Genomic DNA, 18,103 nt, shown 5'->3' on the forward strand with positions numbered 1-18,103 from the left:
TTGGGCCAACACACAAAGGTTGTCTGGCAATAAGCCCAGTGTCTAGAACCGTGAGGGGGGAGCGCTTCAAAACCGCTCACAAGTAGTGCGAAAATCAAAACTGATTTAGCGCACCATAAGCTCGTTAAAATGACCCCTTACAGAATGGTGACCATGGCAGGACACTGGCTACAGAAACCTTGTGTGGTGGACAAAGACTCGGGTGAGACAGATGTGATGGAAGATAAGTTAGCTTCCTACGTGTGTGGGAAAGTCAATGTAGTGAAAAAATGGGTGTATGACATGTTAGGAGCCGAGCATCCCCTAAAGGCAGCCACTCGGTGGACGGCTAGTAAAAAGCACCTCAAGGGCATTGAGAAAGCGGTATGGCTCATGTGTTATAAAAAGCAGGTTCTGGTACTGGACCACGCAGTGGCCAGTAAAGAATCTAAGATTAGGCATTTGTCCCAAGAGCTGCAGGAAAAGGTTGCAGCAGAAGGGAAGGTGATAGTGGCCCTGGAGGCAATAAGCCAAGAGAGGGCAGCGATGGTCCGGGATCATCGAGGGAAAGTAGAGCACATGGAAAGCCAGGCCGCTGAAGTACAGCGTGAGCACCAAGCCAGGGTAGAAAGGCTAAAGGGCAAGATAGCTGAGTTAGAGGGGAGTGCTAGTTTTAGGGTAGAACATGTTGAGTACCAAGCAAGAGAATCTAGGGAAAGAGAAAGGAAGTTAAAGGCAGAAATTAGCAGTCTCACGGGGGAACTTAAGGCACAGGAGGAGAAAGTAGCCGAGGTAAAAGCAGCTTATAAGGTGGCTTGCGCTCAGGGGTTTGAGGAAGCAGACCATGGCCCCTGTAGGCAGGAAATTGAAAGCCTACGTATGGAGTTGGCCAAAGCAAAGGGGATGATATGTCTCATTAGCCCCAAAATCGGCCAGGCTGAATTTAACGGCAACCCAGTCAGGGCAGTCCCGCAGGCAGCCCCTAGAACTAAATGGATTAGGGAACCGGAGGTTGCACAGCCACCACCCCAGCCCCTAGTTTTCCAGAGGTCTGGGAACAGGGGCAGGTGGGGGATGAAGAACCCCAGGTAGACCAGGCTAGCCCAAGAGAGAGTCAGGGACCGGGACCGGTGTACCCCGTTATACAGCGGAGGTACGGACTACCCGGTGACGACGGGGAAACTGGGGACATCCAGAACCAATTCCAGATTCCACACAGTACGCAACAATTGCGTTCCATGGCGAGCCACATCCCCAAGCTCACCATGAGGGGGGACTCTTCCCTGCACTTTAGGGAGATAGAGCAGGCAGCCTGTGTGAATGACTGCGACGAGGCAGAAAAGGCCAAAATGATGCTGTTCTCCCTGGGTAGCGATCTCCTCCAGATGCTACCCGATGAGTGTAAGAGGGGTCAGGAGAATTATGGCAAGCTCAAGGAAGAGATCCTGGAGGCCATGAGGATGAACGAGCGGAGTCCATTCTCCCGGGTAGAGAGAACAGTCCAGCTCCCCGGGGAATTCCCGCAGGCGTTCGCGGACAGGCTGTGGCCAGTCTACCAGGATGCGTGCCCGGGAATGCCGGCGCGAGCGCACCTGGACGGGGAACCGTTAGTTCACTGGCTAAGGTGCCTTATGAATAACTCCCTGCCCCGCGTTCGAATGCAGTCAATGGCTTGGTTCGACCCCCAAAACCCTCTGACCACGGAGGCGACGGTAATCCGTCAACTCAGTCACTTTTAGAAATGGTAGAGATAGTGAAACCCCCCCGAAAAATGGGAAGGTTTGTGAGGTCAGGCCTGGTGACCAGCCCCGTAAGGAGTGGCGCCAGGAAGGGAGCTGTCCCAACCAAAGCAGGCAAACTTGCTACGGTTGCGGAAAGGAAGGGCATTGGCGCAGGGACTGCAAAAATCCTTGGAAGGATAATAGGGAGAAGGTCCCAACAGCCCCAGCCCAAGCCCCGGCTACAACCCCGACCTCTGCCCCAGAAAAAGAAACGGAGCCAAATGCTCCTCAAGAGCTGCTGGACATGCTGCTAGCTTCAGTGAGATCATTGGTTCTCACAAAGGGTAAGATAGCAGCCACAACCGGTCCAGTGGTTTCCCCCAACCCCTTCCCAAGGTGGCCCGCAATGACTGGAACCCGCGCAGCCCGTCTATCTGTGTGCGCTCCGGTATGACGGATGGAAGAGACCGCTCGTGCAGATGGAGTTAGAGAAGGGTACGGGGACTTATCTGTTGGATACGGGGGCTTCCTGCACCGTGATTCATATGGAGAATCCCACCGCCTCACCTCTGTCTAGCGGGGTTCCATACGTCTTATCGGGGTTCACAGGGGCAAAGCAGACGGGTGCGTTCTCCAGGCCGCTCTCGATCCGCTTGGGCACACTACACACAAAGTGGACATGTGTCCTGGCGAGATGGGACGCGGAGGGAGGTAAAGGGATCCTAGGGGCCGACTTCATCGTGGGCCATGGGATCCTCGTAGACCTCAGGAACCATTGCCTTTGGGGGGCCAATACCGGGAAGGAAAGTGGAGTAGTAGTAATCCCAGGAAAGGATGGGAAGGGAACCCTGTGTACCATGAAGCCGAAAGGGAGTTACGACCTCGGTGAAATGATGGAGGGTATCCCGGTAGTATTTAGGGCCGAAGTGCAGGCTCAGTTAGGTGCGTTCGCCACGCAGAAGCACGACTGTGGGAGAGTCGTCAGCTTTGAGGTCAGGGTAGATGGGGATCCCATGGCCCGGCCCCAAAAGCAGTACAACTTCCCAAAGGAGGCAGAGGCTGATATGGAGGTGGCCATATCAGTGCTGGTACAGCAGAGGGTGCTAAGGCCTATAGCCACCCATGTGAACTCTCCGCTTTGGCCGGTTAAGAAACCGGACAATTCCTGGAGAGCCACGGTGGACTATCGGGTGTTGAACAGCAACATCCCCGCATGTGCCCCTACAGTGGCAGCAGTGGCCGACCTCATTGGGAGTATTCCCGCATCCGCGACCATGTACACGGTGCTGGATATTTCTAATGGGTTCTGGTCAATCCCTGTGCAGAGGGAGGACCAGTATAAATTTGCCTTTACTTTTAAGGGGCAACAATATACTTGGAACTGCTTGCCACAAGGCTTCCACAATAGTCCCAGCATTTTCCACCAATGCATGGCGGACAGCCTGAAGGAGTTCAGTCAGCCCCTTCAGTTAGTGCAGTATGTGGACAACCTGCTCCTGTTTACCGACACGGTCGGAGAGCACGGCCCACTGCTGGCTGAATTGTTGGAGCTGCTGACCCGAAAGGGGTTTAAGGTTAACCCAAAGAAGGCGCAGATCGGTCAGAAGGAAGTCAAGTTCCTGGGGCTGACCATCCGCGCCGGAGAAAGGGCCATCGATAGGGCTTGGAGGGAGGCGGTACAGGAGTTACCGGTCCCCGTCACTATAAAGGGTGTGAGGTCGTTTCTAGGGCTAACCGGGTACTGCCGAGACTTCATGGAGGACTATGCGGCCATGGCAGCCCTGCTACTCCGACTCTTGCACAAGGAAGTGGAGTGGTCGTGGGATGAAGGATGCCAGGCGCGTTTGAGCTCCTAAAAAGGAAGCTGCAGACCGCACCGGCCCTGGGAGCGATAGATGGGGGAAGGGAGTTCTTCCTGGGGGTGGCGGCCAGCGGGGACAGCCTCAGCGCTGTGTTGCTCCAGGAGCGGCATGGTAGGCTGACACCCGTGGTTTACTCCTCCAGGGTGCTCACCGATGTGGAGAGGAGCTACTCGGTCTGCAAGCGGCACCTCTTGGCCACACACTGGGCCGTGAAGAGATCCGCAATCTTCACGGGCACCTTCCCCATCACCCTCCTCACACACCACACACCTACCAAGATGCTGTTGGATGGGAGGATCAAGGATGGGACCGTGAGCAGTGCCCGCATTGCGCACTGGACCCTACTCCTCTCCCAAATGGATCTGCGGGTAAAAGGCCTGTGTGAGCCCAGATTAGCCGCCAACCTGGCTTACCCTGGGACAGCCCATCAGTGTTCTGTAGAAGGGGTATGGGAGGTCGACGGGATACATCCCACCGGCCGTGAGATCTACGTGGATGGTTCCAGCATGGTATCTCCTGGAAAACGGCTCACGGGGTGCGGAGTTTATGACCCAACGGCAAACATTGCGTTGGCAATTAAACTCCCCAGCACCATGAGCGCCCAGCAGGCAGAACTGTCCGCTGTGGCGTATGTGGTCACCCACCCCGAAGTCTTCCCTACCCCGTACACGATTTGCTCGGACAGCATGTTCACATGCAATTCGTGTACTGAGTACCTGGCCATCTGGTCCCATCGTGGATTCACTTCTGCGGATGGGAGACCCTTGGTGGTAAAGCCCCTGCTGGAGAAGATCCTGGCAGCCGTGGGGGAGAAGGGTGAGGTCTTCATCCACAAAGTGAAGGCTCACTCCTCCACAGAACCTCGCGGTCAGGGAAACCAGCGAGCTGACGCACTGGCGAGAGAGGGTGCCATGTCCGGCATTCTCTGGGACCCCTACGGGCCTGGACCAGTGGCAGCTGTAAAAGGCAGGGATGGGATTCAGAAGAGTGTAGGGGTAGCACTAGCCCCGGACCTCAAATCGGTCCAATCTCAGGACCCAGCCCTGAGAGGGGTATTTAACGCGGTTAGCGAGGGGAAGAAAATAGAAGGCCCATATGGCACAGCATCTCTTTCCATAAGAGAGGGGATGCTGTTTAGAGAAGAGCAGTGGGTGGTGCCTCAGCAGCACCGGAGGGAATTCCTTCAACTGGCCCATGAGGGGCCGGGAGCAGGGCACCCCATGCCTGAGGTCACTTGGCAGCGGGTAGAGCAGGCAGGATGGTGGCCAGGACTCTGGGAGGACGTCCGGGAGTTTTGCGCAAACTGTCTTGTGTGCGCAGCAAATAACCCCGACCCTCACAGGAGGAAGGTGCCAATGGGACACGTTAGGAGGGTAGAGGGACCATGGCAGTCAATCCAAATTGACTATATCGGACCCTTACCCGCCACCCAGGGAGGCTATAAGTATTGCCTCGTTCTGGTGGACGTGTTCTCTAAATGGGTTGAAGCCTTCCCCTGCCGAACAGCCACAGCGTTAGGAACTGCAAGAATCTTGGTGCGGGAGGTGTTCTCGAGATGGGGACTGCCCCAATTCGTGGAATGCGATCAGGGAAGCCAGTTTACCGGCCAAGTCATGCAGAATACCCTGATGCTGCTGGGCATTCAAGGAAAATGGCACGCCGCCTACAATCCCCAGTCATCTGGGATTGTGGAACAGATGAACCGCACCTTAAAAGAGAAAATAAGGAAGGAGATAATGGGTTCGCCCCAAAGGTGGGCAGAAGTCCTGCCTCTTATCCTCATGGGGGTCCGCGCCAGCCAATCAAAGAGTACGGGGTACTCTCCGCATGAGCTCATGACCGGCAGGGTCATGAGAACCCCCACTCATGTCCTGGCCCCAGTCCTAACGGAGGGGCAGCTAAGGGAGGTGAATCGGGACAAATTTGCCCGCACGCTCCTTGAACGCCTCCAAAGGATTTATGAGGGAGCCGCAGGTAACATGGGGAGGCAGCATCAGGGAAATAAAATGCTGCTCGAGCCCAGTAAAACCCATCGCTGGGAGGTAGGGGACCTAGTAATGGTAAGAAACTTCGCCCATGTGGGGAGTTTCGAGCCACTTTACATGGGTCCCTACAGTATTGTAGATCAGGCCAGCCCCATGGTGTATGCTGTGAAACTGCCCCGGCGCACTAAATGGTTTCACATTAACCAATGTAAACTGTTTAAACCGGAGGCAGGGAAACAGGCAGCGGGGGCTGAAAAGGCCAATAAAGAATCAAATGCTGTAGGGGAGCTGCAGCCACAGGTCACACAGGCTGGACGTGCAGCCTGCGTGAGGGGAGGAGTTGTCCCATCTAAGCGGGAGACTCCCCCATTGTTCTGGGACCCAGGAGGGGAGGAGCCGGAGGTCCTAGGTCCTGTCCCTGGCCAAAGTGAAGCCGAGTCAGAGGACGAAGGTCCCGCCCCCGACAGCGGTGAAGGTGAGGAGCCCAGAGGTCTTAGGTCTTGCCCCTCAGTGTAGCATTGAAAAGGTCTGGTCACCGGTTACTGTAAAAAGATACCCCCGTAGGAAAGCTGTGGGAATTTTAAACAGTTCACAGCCAGCAGCTACAGGCTGCTAGGGACCAGCAGCTGAAACTGAGGTGGGAACGCCGCAGGGGGAGGCCTGCGACAGTCCCCACAGATTTTAAGCTGGCCGTCCGGAGACGGACGGCACATGTACATACACCATAGTTTGCTAAGTAAGGTTTAGTTATTTGTAAATTTAGTATGTATGTATAAGGTTTTTCTGAGGTATGGTGGCATTTTGGAATGGTACAGAGTGGCAAGTTAAGTGAGCTAGGGTCGCGGGACCCACTCACCCCACACCCAAGCCGAGGAGCCCAAGGAGCCCGGCTCGAACATTCTCTTTTATCTCTCCAACAGATATTAATCCAATGATGCTACTAAGAGGCATCATCCTCACGGCCCTGGTGGGCCTCAACATCGCGTGGCGAGGGGAGACGGAGGATCACCACATCTTCGGATGTACCGGGGAAACGGCGCCCCTGGCCCACGACGGGCAGGGCCTGCGCAAGGCAGAGGAAGTCGCTGGATATACCCACGAGGGCAACTGGCCGGGTTGGCTGGGATCGAACGCCACTAAATACTCTAATGACATTGGTTTCACTTATGGAGAAGTTTCACTATCGTGTCCGCGGGTCACGATCAAGGCCACGCAGATCAGTGTTACTGTGGGAAAACGAATTTGTTTAACGTGCAGGGGGAACGTCCCCCTGGATAGGTGGTGGTGGCTCAGGAAACTCCCAGAGGGGAGGTTTGCTAGCACTGTTGGGGGGGGTTTAAACTAACTTGGCAGGGGGATGGGATACAGAGGGGAGCTGAAATAGGGGGGGATGTGCTGCCAATTATAGAGAAAAAAACAAGTCAGCTTGGTAGACAGGGCAAATATATAAGGGCAAGGCTGGATGGCATCTATTTTAATGCAAGGAGTCTTGCATAGTGGCACGGTGGCATAGTGGTTAGCACTGTTGCCTCACAGCACCAGGGACCCGGGTTCAAATCTGGCCTCAGGCGACTGTTTGTGTGGAGTTTGCACATTCTCCCCGTGTCTGCGTGGGTTTCCTCCGGGTGCTCCGGTTTCCTCCCACAGTCCAAAGATGTGCAGGTTAGGTTGATTTGGCTCTGATAAATTGACCCTTAGTGTTAGGAGATTAAATACATGGGGTTACAGGAATAGGGTGGGATATGTGTCGGTGCAGGCTCGATGGGCCGAAATGGCCTCTATCTGCACTGTAGATTCTGTGATTCTGTGAAATAAGGTGGATGAACTGAAGGTGTTGATAAACACATGGGAGTATGATATTGTTGCTATCACGGAGACATGGTTGAGGGAAGGGCAAGACTGGCAGCTCAATATTCCGGGGTACAGAATCTTCAGGCGAGACAGAGGGGGAGGTATAAGAGGAGGGGGTGTCGCAATATTAATTAAGGAGTCAATTACTGCAGTAAGGAGGGATGATATATTAGCAGGGTCCTCTAATGAGGTCATATGGGTGGAGCTTAAAAGCAAAAAGGGGGCAAGCACTTTGCTGGGAGTGTACTATAGGCCTCCAAACAGTCAGGGGGAGATAGAGGAACAGATATGTAGGCAAATCTCAGAGAAATGTGCAAATAATAGGGTAATAATAATGGGGGATTTCAACTTCCCCAATATTAACTGGGATAGTCAGAGTGTGAAAGGCTCAGAGGGTGTAGAATTCTTAAAGTGCATCCAGGAGAGCTTTTTGAGCCAGCATGTAGAAAGTCCTACAAGAGAGGGGGCGGTACTGGACCTAATTCTAGGGAATGTGGCCGGCCAAGTGGAAAAAGTGCTAGTAGGTGAGCACTTTGGTGATAGTGACCATAATATGGTAAGATTTAAGGTGGTCATGGAAAAGGACAGGGATGGGCCGGAAATAAAGGTTCTAAATTGGGGGAAGGCCGATTTTAATAGGATAAGGCAGGATCTGGCCAAAATGGACTGGGATCAGCTACTTGTAGGAAAATCCGCATCGGAGCAATGGGAGGCTTTCAGAAGGGAGATTGAGATCATACAATGGCAACATGTTCCCGTAAAGGTCAAGGGTGGTTCCAAAAACCACAGGGAACCTTGGATGTCAGGGGATATACGAGAATGGATTAGGAAAAAAAGGAGGGCTTTTGGTAGATACAAAAGGCTAAAGACGGAGGAAGCCCCAGAGGAGTACAAAAAGTGCAGGGGGATACTTAAAAAAGAAATTGGGAGATCAAGGAGGGGCCATGAAATAACACTGGCGAGCAAAATAAAGGAAAATCCGAAGATGTTTTATAAGTATATTAAGGGTAAGAGGATAACTAGGGAAAAAATAGGGCCCATTAGGGACAAAAGTGGCAATCTGTGTGTGGAGCCGGAAGATGTAGGAGGGGTTCTAAATGAATTTTTTGCATCTGTTTTCACTATGGAGAAGGACGATTTAGACATAGAAATAGGGCGGGGGGACTGTGATATGCTCGAACATATTAACATCGAGAGGGAGGAGGTATTGGCGGTTTTAGCTGGCCTAAAAATGGATAAATCCCCAGGCCCGGATGAAATGTATCCCAGGCTGCTGTGTGAGGCAAAGGAGGAGATTGCGAGGGCTCTAACACATATATTCAGGACCTCTCTGGCCACAGGGGATGTGCCAGAGGACTGGAGAACCGCTAATGTAGTACCATTATTCAAGAAGGGTAGTAGGGAAAAACCGGGGAACTACAGGCCAGTGAGCCTAACATCAGTGGTAGGAAAATTATTGGAAAAAATCCTGAGGGACAAAATTTGTCTCCACTTGGAGAGGCAAGGATTAATCAGGGATAGTCAACATGGCTTTGTCAAGGGAAGATCATGTCTGACTAATTTGATTGAATTTTTTGAGGGGGTGACTAGGTGTGTGGACGAGGGTAACGCAGTGGATGTGGTATACATGGATTTCAGTAAGGCCTTCGATAAAGTCCCGCACAGGAGACTGGTCAAGAAGGTAAGAGCCCATGGAATCCAGGGTGCCTTGGCACATTGGATACAAAACTGGCTTAGTGGCAGAGGGTGATGGTCGAAGGTTGTTTTTGTGACTGGAAGCCTGTGGCCAGTGGGGTACCACAGGGATCGGTGCTGGGTCCCTTGCTGTTTGTGGTCTACATTAATGACTTAGATATGAATGTAAAAGGTATGATCAGTAAGTTCGTGGATGGTACAAAAATTGGTAGGGTGGTAAATAGCGAGGAGGGTAGCCTCAGTCTGCAGGACGATATAGATAGGTTGGTCAGATGGGCGGAACAGTGGCAAATGGAATTTAACCCGGAAAAGTGCGAGGTGATGCACTTTGGGGGGACTAACAAGGCAAAGGAATACACAATGAATGGAAAGACCCTAGGCAAGACGGAGGGTCAGAGGGATCTGGGTGTGCAAGTACACAGATCCCTGAAGGCGGCGGAACAGGTGGATAAGGTGGTTAAAAAAGGCATATGGGATACTTGCCTTCATTAGCCGAGGCATTGAAGTCCAAAGATGTGCGGGTTAGGTTGATTGGCTATGATAAATTGACCCTTAGTGTTAGGAGGATTAAATACGTGGGGTTACGGGGATAGGGTGGGATATGTGTTGGTGTAGGGGTTACGGGGATAGGGTGGGATATGTGTTGGTGCAGGGGTTACGGGGATAGGGTGGGATATGTGTTGGTGCAGGCTCGATGGGCCGAAATGGCCTCTATCTGCACTGTGGGGTTTCTGTGATTCTGTGATTTCTGTGATAAGAGCAAGGAGGTTATGACGGAGCTGTATAAAACACTGGTTAGGCCACAGCGGGAATACTGTGTGCAGTTCTGGTCGCCACACTACAGGAAGGATGTGATCGCGTTAGAGAGGGTGCAGAGGAGGTTCACCAGGATGTTACCAGGGCTGGAGCGCTTCAGCTATGAAGAGAGACTGGGCAGATTGGGGTTGTTTTCCTTGGAGCAGAGGAGGCTGAGGGGGGACATGATTGAGGTGTACAAAATTATGAGGGGAATAGATAGGATGGATGCTGAGGAGCTTTTTCCCTTAGTAGAGGGGTCAATAACTAGGGGGCATAGATTCAAGGTAAAGGGCGGGAGGTTTAGAGGGGATTTGAGAAAGAACTTTTTCACCCAGAGGGTGGTTGGAGTCTGGAACTCACTGCCTGAAAGGGTTGTGGAGGCAGGAACCCTCACAACATTTAAGAAGCATTTGGATGTGCACTTGAAATGCCATAGCATACAAGGCTACGGGCCAAATGCTGGAATATGGGATTAGATTAGACAGGGCTTGATGGCCGGCACGGACACGATGGGCCGAAGGGCCTCTATCCGTGCTGTATTACTCTATGATTCTATGAGGACAGTGGGAAAGGTTAGGGAACAACACTCACCGGACCATCACAGGGACCCAGGGAGGGCTGACAGTGTGCTGGGATAAATGGTGGGAACCCGATCAAGGGATTTACGTATGTATGTGGGGTTCAGGAAAAGTCTGCCCCGCAGGTGTTTCCATCATTTTCCACAGCCAGTGGCAAGATAACAGGAGGGGGATGGACTGGGAATCGCGCTTGGACGCATGCGCGGTCCCCTACTCCCCAATCGCAGTTAATGCCACTGAGTTAGTGACCCGCCCCCGACATCCCCTGCCCACGACCCAGACACCACGGACGGTAACAGAGGGGTGCCCCACCACCACCAAGGGACCAGGGAACGGTTTAGTTTTAGTTCCGACTGATCAAATGGCTTACCAGGGGGTCCATTACGCGGTGGCCTTGGTCATCCTCAACCTGACCGAGGTGCACCTGCCGGAATGGTGCCCCGTAGAAACAGGAAGGCTATATCAGGCCCTGCTAAAAGAGACATAAACATAAACATAGACATAGAGATAGGAACAGGAGTAGGCCATTCGGCCCTTCGAGCCTGCTCCGCCATTCAATGAGATCATGGCTGATCTTCGTCTGAGATCATAGCTGATCTTACCAGTTCAGTACCCCGTCCCCGCCTTTTCTCCGTAACCCTTAATCCCCTTAGCCTTCAGAAATATATCCAATTCTCTCTTGAAAATATTTATTGAATTAGCCTTCACAGCCCTCTGTGGCAGGGAATTCCACAGGCTCACCACTCTTTGAGTGAAGAAATTCTTCCTCATCTCTGTTTTAAATGATTTGCCCGCTATTTTTAGACTGTGGCCCCTGGTTCTGTGCTCCCCTGCCATTGGAAACATTCTCTCTGAATTCAGCCTGTCCAGGCCTGCCATAATTTTATATGTTTCGATGAGATCCCCTCTCAATCTTCTAAACTCCAGTGAGTACAAGCCCAAACTATTCAATCTCTCCTCGTAGGTCATTCCCGCCATTCCAGGTATCAGCCTGGTGAATCGCCGCTGCACTCTTTCCATGGCAAGAACATCCTTCCGCAGATGGGGCGACCAAAACTGTACACAATACTCCAGATGCGGTCTCACCAGCACCTTGTACAGCTGTAGTAAGGTATCCCTATTCCTATACTCGAACCCCCTTGATATGAAGGCCAACATACCATTTGCCTTCTTAATCGCCTGTTGCACCTGCATGCTCTCCTTCAGTGACTGGTGCACAAGAACACCCAGGTCCCTCTGCACCTCCCCATCTCCCAATCTATTGCCATTTAGATAATAATCCACCCTCCTGTTTTTACCCCCAAAGTGGATAACCTCGCATTTATCCACATTATAGTGCATCTGCCACGTATCCGCCCATTCCCCCAACCTGTCCAAATCGCACTGTAGCCTCCTGACATCCTCATCAGAGCCCACCCCTCCTCCTAGTTTAGTGTCGTCAGCGAATTTGGAAATATTGCATCCAATTCCCTGATCCAGATCATTTATATATATTGTGAACAGCTGGGGTCCCAGGACAGATCCTTGCGGCACCCCGCTGGTCACTGCCTGCCACTCCGAAAACGAGCCGTTTATTCCAACTCTCTGTTTTCTATCCGCCAGCCAGTTCTCTATCCACGTTAATACTTTGCCCCCAATTCCATGAGCCTTAATTTTGCATGATAATCTTTTGTGTGGAACCTTATCGAAGGCTTTCTGGAAGTCAAGGTACACCACATCCACTGGCTCTCCCCCATCTATTTTACCAGTTACTTCCTCAAAAAATTCCAGCAGATTAGTCAAACACGATTTACCCTTTGTAAATCCATGTTGACTCTGTCCGATCCTTTCCCCATTTGTCAAGTGCTCCGCTATTTTATCCTTAATAATGGACTCTAGCATTTTGCCCACAACCGATGTAAGGCTTACTGGTCTATAATTCCCTGCTTTCTCTCTACCCCCCTTTTTAAATATTGGGGTAACATTAGCTACCCTCCAATCCACGGGTACTGTTCCCGAGTCAATGGAGTTCCGGAAGATGATCCTTAGAGCATCTGCTATCTCCAGGGCCACCTCCTTAAGTACCCTAGGATGTAGTTTATCAGGCCCCGGGGATTTGTCGGCCTTCAGTCCCCTCAACTTACCCAACACCATATCCCTAGAGATACTAATTTCTGTCAGCTCCTCCCTCTCATTAGTCCCTATGTTTGCCGATATTCCTGGGAGGTTATTTGTGTCCTCCTTTGTGAATACAGAACCAAAGTATGAGTTTAATTGGTCTGCCATTTCCTTATTCTCCATTATATATTCTCCCGAATCGGACTGCAAGGGACCGACTTGGGATTTTACCAGTCTTTTCCTCCTGATATACCGATAAAAGCTTTTGCAGTCTGTCTTTATGTTTGCTGCAAGTTTACTTTCGTATTCTATTTTCCCCTTCCTGATTAATCCCTTTGTCCTCTTTTGCTGTATCCTGTACTGCCCCCAATCTTCCGGTCTGGTGCTTTTTTTTGCCAGTTGATATGCCCTTTTTTTTGATTTTATGCTGTCCCTAATTTCCCTCGTTATCCACGGTTGAGTCACCTTTTTAGGTTTATTTTTATGCCAAACCGGTATAAACATGTTCTGGAATTCTTCCATTCTATCTTTGAATGCTTGCCATTGTCTATCCACTGTCAATCCCCCCAGAAACACCACCCAATCAATCTTACCCAATTCCCGTCTCATACCCTCATAATTCCCTTTATTTAAGTTCTGGACCTTAGTCTCTGATTCAATTTCCTCACTCTCCATCTCGACTGAGAGCTCGATCATATTATGATCGCTCTGACCCAAGGGGCCTCGTACAAGAAGATTGCTGATAAGTCCCTTCTCATTGCACAATACCCAGTCTAAAATGGCCTGATCTCGAGTCGGCTCCTCGACATATTGGTCCAGATAACCGTCCCGAAAACATTCCAGGAATTCCTCCTCCTCAGAATTTTTACTAATTTGGGTAGTCCAAATTTCACTTCGCAAGGGTCAACAGAACCAAGCTCTATACCGAAAGCCACAAGCAATGGGAGCAAGCAGGGAGACTAAAAAGGGGCACCGTGAACGACTGGTTCACAGGGTTTAACACTGGGTCGTCCATCATAAATAGTATGGACGACATCGAATTGCAACGGCAGGTTAACGGGTTAAAGACCCAGTTGAGGGGGATCCTCACGGACGAAAATCGAGTGGTGGGTTCGGAGCTCCATGAGGATCAGGCTATGACTCTCCACTTAAAAGAGATCATAGAGCTGGAGAAGCAGGCTCGGACGGTCAACGCTCTCATTAGGGAGGACAGGAACGCCTCAGATCAGGCTGCACAGAATGAGGTGTGCGTGCTGTACGGGGCATGGTTGCTGGGCAAGGGCCGCAGCAATCTGGAGGACTTGAAACAGGGTTTGGTCCCCTCCTGGATCAGTAACAAACACCTCACAGCCCTCCACCCTTTTGAGAACGCGTTGAGTCCCTGCCAGCTCCGTCTCGCTTCTGAGGCCTATCCAGTCCTGGTGGACTGTGGCCGCTCCAACCATACCATCATGGGGGTCGTCGTGCGGATCCCCATAATGAGCAGGACAGCCCGACCTGCGCTGGTGTATAGGGTGGTGAACATTGGAGTCATTCGGGGGGGGGCTCGTGTCCATTTTGCAGAGGTCCCACCCTACGTCATTAAGTGGGAGCATGCTATGACGGGGACTGACTTCTCGGGGTGCCGTAGCCAGGGAGCACACATAATCCTGTGTCCCCAGCACTTGAATGCCTATTCAATACCACAATGCGGGTTCAGGTCTGCTGACGCTAAGCTTATCAATTGCACTATGGAAGCCATGGCACAGGGCCATGTTCCCCCACAGGTGGCATACATAGGAGGTGGGACATATTGTGTCGCCACCGCTGCGTCTCACTAGCGGCACGGACAGCACGGCTGGTGCGCGGTCAGTGACAGCAGCTTCTGTTTTAAACCCGAGGCAATAGTTCAAGTGGCACAGCTGCAGATTATCCCGATCCCCGAACCATCCACCGTTCACCTCACCGTTAAGGAGAATTTCACTGATCTCCAAAAGTATGTAGCACATTTTGGTTTTACGATTCCCCCTCTCCCAGAACACCTAACTGCGCTGCTCAAAGCGGTCGCCATCTCGCAGAAACACTTTTTCACTTTGGAACAAAAGACCGTTGATATAGGGGCAGAAATTCAGGATATAGTGGTTCCACCGTGGTGGGACCTTTTTGATAATATAGAGGTCCCATCATGGATCCGACTGGCTTCCCACATTTTGGTGGTGTGCCAACTGGGGATAGTTTTGTACCTGGTCTGTGTACAGTGCAGAAGGAAGGGACACAGCAGGGAATTCCCTAGTCAGCCGAATTGGCGGGGCCACTATGTCAGTATAAACGGGGAGTCGCCCGTGTAATTACTGTTGTTTTAATATTTTGGATTGTTCTGTACCTTGTTTGATTTCGCATTATATTGTATTATGATTATTCTGTTATGACTCTAGGTGAGTCTGTGTATTGTTTAAAGGTTTGTCTCCAATAGGAAATGTTTTCTCAAACTTCGTTGTTCGGAATGAGGAAAGTGCGGGCGAGGTACACTCCTTAGCAAGGTAAATTACAGGGAAGGTCAGTTGGGGAGGGAACGGATTTGTGCTCACCCAAAGACATTTTATGATACAAAGACGATTGAAGATGCTCATTGTATCACAGGGAGGACTGTAGGATTCGCAAAAATCCATGAAATACAGTATACGGGTAGGGCCCCTGAAGTGGCCACATTGTGAGAACACAGAATGGAGTTGGCAGTTCTCATGGCCCAGTTCAAAAGGACACACACACAGTACCTAACAGCAGTCTGAGTCATCATCGATTAGAAGAATCCAGAACCTTACTGTTTTTGATATTGTAATGTGGTTACAGCAGTAAACAAAACTATTAGCACCCGGAGGTGCGCTAATCACTGGCAGAGCGGTAACCGATCTCAGAAACCGCTGAGCGCACACAAACGGAGGGACACTAAACGGATTCCCATTATGGCAAAGCGGTAACCGATCTCAGAAACCGCTGAGCACACACAAACGAAGGGACACTAATCGGATTCCCATTAGTTCGATTTGCGAGCAGTTAAAATTAATGTGCTTGCTTTTGTTAAAGCAACCTTAACAAAGGAAAACGGTTGATTTGGCGCCAAGATTAGGGCCAGAAAAGAGTATAACCGTTCAGGTAAATCGTCAGCAAGTCAGTCTAAGATTCGACCAGAGTAAGGAAGACTCCTCCGGAGACGGTTCACACCGTGAAGTCCAAGTCCAGTTACCATCAGGGGTTCGAGGACCGTGCGGAACAGAAAACGGCTCGAGGATTTCGGAGGACTTCCAAAGTTTGTACAGGAGAGCGAGTCCAGGAGCCGGTCCCATAAGGAAGGTCGGAGGTCCCGGACGACACCAAGTAACAGGGTCCAGGAGCCGGTCCCATAAGGAAGATCAGAAATTCCAGATGTAACAAGAAGTACCAAGGTCCAGAAGGGTTTTGAAATTCTGGTGAGCATAAAGGCCCAACTCTACCTAACTGACATAATTGAGGTATATTCAGTAACGGGAGGGTTTGTAACGTTAAGGGTATTTGTAAGTCAGGAGTGTGATTTATCCCTCGATGTGTCCGTGCGCTTCCCTCACCCCCGCTTTTAGCTTATTGCTATTTTATTACTGTTTATATGCTTTAAAGTTATTTTTCTCAGTGTATAATTTAGTCCTCTGTGAGAAACGTTATTTTTCGTCTGCATTTATTCTTGCCATTTTTCTCTGTGTACATTCTCTTTCAAAAATAAAGATCGTTTTGATTTAAAACTCAATCTGTCTCATCTGACCATTTGTCTTCCGAGTCACGAGTTGGGCCAACACACAAAGGTTGTCTGGCAATAAGCCCAGTGTCTAGAACCGTGAGGGGGGGAGCGCTTCGAAACCGCTCACGAGTAGTGCGAATATCAAAACCGATTTAGCACACCATAAGCTCGTTAAAATGACCCCTTACACCACTAACGTTTTCTGCCCCTTGGTATTTCTCAGTTCTACCCATACAGATTTCAGATCATCAGAGCTAATATCCTTCCTTACAATTGTGTTAATCCCTTCTTTAACCAGCAATGCTACCCCACCTCCTTTCCTTTTTGCCTATCTTTCCTGAATATTGAATACCCCTGGATGTTGAGTTCCCAGCCTTCGCCACCCTGGAGCCATGTTTCTGTAATCCCAATCAACTCATATTCGTTTACCTCTATTTGTGCAGCTAATTCATCCACCTTATTATGAATGCTCCTCGCATTAAGACACAATGCCTTCAGGCTTGTTTTTTTAACGCTCTTAGACCTTTTAGAATTATTATTTACTGTGGCCATGTTTGATTTAAACCGTTGATTTCTCTGACTGCCACTTTTGTTTTTCTCCTTCCTATCTTTTGCTTTTATCGTTGTTTCCCTTTCCTCTGTCTCCCTGCTCAGGTTCCCAACCCCCTGCCATTTTGGTTTAAACCCTCCCCCAGAGCACTAGCAAACACTCCCCCTAGGACATCGGTCCCGGCCCTGCCCAGGTGCAAACCGTCCGGTTTCAACTGGTCCCACCTCTCCCAGAACTGGTTCCAATGTCCCAGGAATTTGAATCCCTCCCCCTTGCACCATTCCTCTAGCCACGTATTCATCTGAAATATCCTTCTATTTCTACTCTGATTAGCACGTGGCACTGGTAGCAATCCTGAGATTACTACCTTTGAGGTCCTATTTTTTAATTTACCTCCTAACTCCCTATATTCAGCTTTTAGGACCTCATCCCATTTTTTACCTATATCGTTGGTACCTATATGCACCACGACAACTGGCTGTTCACTCTCCCCTTCCAAGATGTTCTGCAGCCGCTCTGAGACATCCTTGACCCTTGCACCAGGGAGGCAACACACCATCCTGGAGTCGCTGGGTAAAGAAGTTTATTCTGAATTCCCTATTGGATTCCTTGTTGACTATCTTATATTGATGGCCTTTAGTTATGATCTTCCCCACAAGTGGAAACACTCTCTCTGTATCCACTCTATGAAAACCTTTCATAATTTTAAAGACCGTTATTAGGTCACCCAAGAGAAAAGAGTGCCCGCCTGTTCATCCTTTCCTGATAGGTATTTTTGGTATCATCCTTGTAAATCTTCTCTGCACCCTCTCCAGTGCCTCTTTATCCTTTTTATAAAATGGTGACCAGAACTGTATGCAGTACTCCAAGTGTGGTCTAACCAAGGTTTGATACAGGTTTAGCATACATCATTACTTTTCAATTGTATCCCTCTAGAAATAAACCCCAGTGCTTGGTTTGCTTTTTTATGGCCTTGCTAACCTGTGGCACAACTTTTAGTGATTTATGTATTTGTGCTCCGAGATCTCTTTGTTCCTCTACCTCACCCAGACTCGATGAGACAAATCGAGGGGGAAGCGACTCACTGTTCATTTTATGGTAATTGATGTGCTACCATTTTATTTCACCGATATCCAGAGTGTTTTTCTGCAAATGCAGAATAAGGCATTAACAGATCAGAAGATTGGCATCTATAGCACGGTGGCATAGTGGTTAGCACTGTTGCCTCACAGCACCAGA

Source organism: Somniosus microcephalus, chromosome 6, assembly GCF_052327205.1.
Source record: "Somniosus microcephalus isolate GS21.2 chromosome 6, FLI_Smic_1.0, whole genome shotgun sequence".
In the NCBI taxonomy this organism is placed as follows: Eukaryota; Metazoa; Chordata; class Chondrichthyes; order Squaliformes; family Somniosidae; genus Somniosus; species Somniosus microcephalus.